The sequence below is a fragment of the Salarias fasciatus genome, chromosome 2 (genome assembly GCF_902148845.1).
Source record: "Salarias fasciatus chromosome 2, fSalaFa1.1, whole genome shotgun sequence".
NCBI lineage: Eukaryota > Metazoa > Chordata > Actinopteri > Blenniiformes > Blenniidae > Salarias > Salarias fasciatus.
The window spans coordinates 32,088,539-32,092,593 of record NC_043746.1 but is presented as its reverse complement, the minus strand read 5'-3'; positions in this window follow the sequence as shown (position 1 = coordinate 32,092,593).

The following is a 4,055-nucleotide window of genomic DNA, read 5'->3' as shown; positions in this document are numbered from 1 at the left end:
GCAGAGAGAAGAGGACCAGACAGCAGGGTTCGAAGTTGTGATGGAGACTGTATTTTTGGTCGACCGCTCATACATGCACAACCTTAAACAGTAGAAAGAAAAGAATCATTCTCATGTTTATCTTTCTTTAACATTCACAATACGCAAGTCATCCTGACTGCTAATGAATTGACTGAGACTGTCCAGGCCACTCACACTTCAGTTTTTTGGGGTTTTGTTGTCGTTTGCCATTTGTTTGCCATGTTCAATGAAAGGTATCATTTTTTATTATTTGCCTTTTGTTTTTCATGTTTGAAGGACATGATTGTATGAGAAAAAGGTACACAGCAGATGAATTTATTCTTTTCTCTGCTCCTTTTCATTCAAGCAACTGAAAATGTTTTGTATCATTTGAACTGATTTTTTTTTTCCTTTTTCATTGAATGAAAATAAACAGTCCGTCTAAAATACTGGAACAAGACCAATTTCTTTGTTTTTCTTGTTCATCAAAAGACATTTGGGTTTTATATGAAGAGATGAATCTGAGACAAGAGTTCAGAATGTCAGCTTCTGTCAGCTGGTAGTTACATCTATATGAGTTAAACAACTTTGGTCCAGAAACGGCAAGGTTGGCTGAAGATGGTGGCGGTTGAGTCCACGCTGACCCTCAGCCACAGGCTGCCACGGCAAAAGCTGTCGTCAAGCTGCCGAAATACGACAGCACCAACCAGCTGGAGCTGTATCTGAAGCTGATGCAAATTCCAGCTGCACACATTAGCCACATTTACACGGGCCCCGTATAATCGGGATTCCAAGGCAAAGTCGATTGTAAATGCGTCGTATAAATGCCCAAGTGGATTCGCTTCACTTGGAGCGGATTGTATTTCGGATCCGATTGTACGAGGTGTTCTACACTGATCGATAATCCGCTTCGTGTCTCATGTAAACGCCGTCTGACAGCCAAGCGGTTTAAACGGTTGATTATTTGTACGTCGTGACGTGATGACTTGGCCAGTAAACAGGACGCAGAAAAGTCAAAAACAAGCAGAAGAACTCGACAGAGCAGAGCAGCGCGGTGCCTTCATCCTGCGTCGGGAGCCGTGAGTGGGGTGCTGGGGACAACAGACCAGTTTGTTCCCCCCTGTCGGCGGGCCTGCTCAACTATGTCAAAGACTGCCCTATCTCTCAATGATAAAGGATCCTTTAAAAAGTTCCTGGATCCAGACAGTGATTCGGATCATCACCAAAATTTAATGGATTCTAAGTTAGCCCAAGACCCACCTTTCCACAAAGTTTCATTGCAATCTGTCCATTACTTTTTCCATAATGTTGCTAACAAACCAACCAACAAACCGATGTGATTACATACCCTCCTTGGCGGAGGTAACTATGTGCAAATCTGTCAACAAGTCACAGACACTCGTTCATTGAAATAGTGTAGATTCAAAAACGAGCACACATATCCACAGACACTGACAACTGGGTGAGTACTGCTTTCTCGTGCATTCCAGTTCAACAACAACAATTCAAGTTCAATAATCAAGTCAGAGTTGTATCATGTTTCTGAGAGGAAAAACGAGAGCAGATTATAGTCTTCTTTAACTGCTGGACGCTGTCGACCAACACAGCTTCAATAGAACCACACAGTGGGGCAGTTCTGATTGTCACAGGCCATCATATCACCTTTGTTCTCTGATCCACGACAAAAGCACCATGACTTGACAGCTGTTTCCTTCTTCCGGGCTTCTTCTGCACCCAGTCATTTGTGAAATGTCTGTGATCTTTGTGAGATTTCTATTTTCTGAACTATTCATATGTGCAATTGCTGATCCTGTAAACTAGGTAGTTGGTTATATCAATAAAGTCGGAGGCAGTAATGTGGAGTCGGAGCTTCAGTCTTTATTTCTGAGGTCGTACAGATCTATGTTATTGATTGTTGACAATTTAGCCAAATACCGATCCCTGATAAGTTTGTCCCGTACGGTATCCTCTCGCTCTTCTTAGTCCTCTTGTCATGGATTTTTATTTAAAAAGGATCCTAGGCCAGTCACGGTGCGAAAAAACCCACAAACATATTTCCGGGAAAATCTCAAAATCTTCAAGTATATCTACTCTTGGTTCTTGAAGTCTTCAATCGTAGTTCTCCTCGAAACAATCAGGCAGAGTCGAAGTCAGAATGCAAAAAGAGGACTTTATTTCCAAAAAAACCCCCTGGCAGTCAGGTAGACCAAAAAGAACTGACGCCCCGATCGCTCTCCGCTCCATCTATTTATACTATTTTTTGGGAGTTCGTTGCATCTCAATTGACTCTTCGTCAAGACACAATTGCTCTAAACCATTCGTTGCTTCTCAATTGACTCTCTTCCCCCCTCCCTACAAAGGTCAATGTCCGTGACCCCTTGGGAGGCCCTATCAGCCTCCATCAAGTCTCCATCCATCCTTCCCAAATGCCAGGTGTTGTGCAACAATTCACATAGTGTCACATTCCTTGTCCAATGAGCCTCATTTGCGCCAGAGGGAGACAGAGAGGCAGTTGACCTGCAGTCCTAGCTTTAGAAAAAAACAAACTGTCCAGCTGCCAAGAGGCTGCCGTAAAAATGAAAAATGGCAGGCAGGAGAACAGAAAAAGGATACATGTCTTTTCCACGCCTGTGTCCACTAGCACACTATAACTAACAGAGACATGCATGATATGAATAATAGTAAATAACATAATTAATAAGCATGATGTAAAGAATATTATAAAATTATTCAACACTCTCCAGATTGGTGACTGGTAAACAGGTTAAAAACTCACTATGCTCCAACCTAACTGCTGCTTGTTTACACCCACGATGCATCCAAAATTCTACAATTCTACAATTTCATTTAGCAGACGCTTTTGTCCAAAGCGACGTACAACACAAGCAAGAATATAGACATAAGAAAGAAAGAAACCATTAGTAAATGCTTCAATTGCGTCAAGTGCGATTGGTCAAGGGAGCTGCCATCAAGTTGCAGAAGAGGAGCCACTACCCCCCCCCCCCCCCCCCTTTTTTTTTTTGTGTGTGTGTCAACTTAGTCAGTGGTCCATAAGTGCTGGGTTTTAGAACACCTGACCTATTCTTCCCTGAACAGGGGGTCGGATTAAGTCCCTAGGTGTTCTCTGAACAATTGAGTCTTCAATTGTCTCTTGAAAGTAGAAAGAGACTCGGCGGAACGCACTGAGTTAGGTAGTTCGTTCCACCATTTGGGAACAACAGAGGAGAAGAGTCTGGCAAGAGAGCCGTGCTGGGCTGGAAGCACCAGACGTCTCTCACATGCAGAGCGAAGAGGGCGTGAAGGAGAGTAGACCTGGATCAGGGAGTCCAGGTAGGCTGGAGCCGTTCTTGTAAGCGTTTTGTAAGCCAGGAGGAGAGATTTGAATTTGATCCTGGCTGCAACTGGAAGCCAGTGAAGGGGGATCAACAGAGGAGGACATGAGCTCTTTTGGGCTGGTTGAAGACCAGACCTGCTGCATTCTGGATCATCTGTAGAGGTTTGACTGTACATGCAGGGAGACCCGCCAGAAGAGAGTTGCAGTAGTCAATGTGTGATATCACGAGAGCCTGAACCAGAAGCTGTGTGGCCTGTTGGGTTAGGAAGGGTCTGATCTTCCTGATGTTGTAGAGGGCATAACGACAAGACCGAGAAACTGAGGCCACATGAACCTTAAAGGTCAGCAAGTCATCAATCATGACACCCAGGTTTCTGGTTGAGTTTGTGGGCACAAGTAGGCTCGAGTGAAGTTGGACACTGATCTGAGGCTGGACAGATGGACAGGCTGGAAAGACCATGAGTTCAGTCTTAGACAGATTTAGCTGAAGGTGGCGTTCCTTCATCCAGGTGGAGATATCAGCCAGACATGCTGATATCCGAGCTGAGACTGTCGTGTCGTCAGGTTGAAAAGAGAGGAAGAGCTGAGTGTCGTCAGCATAACAGTGGTAGGAGAAGCCATGGGAGCGAATCACTGCACCAAGTGTACAGACAGAAGAGTAAGGGGCCAAGCACCGACCCCTGAGGGACCCCTGTTGATAGGCCATGTGACCTTGACTCCT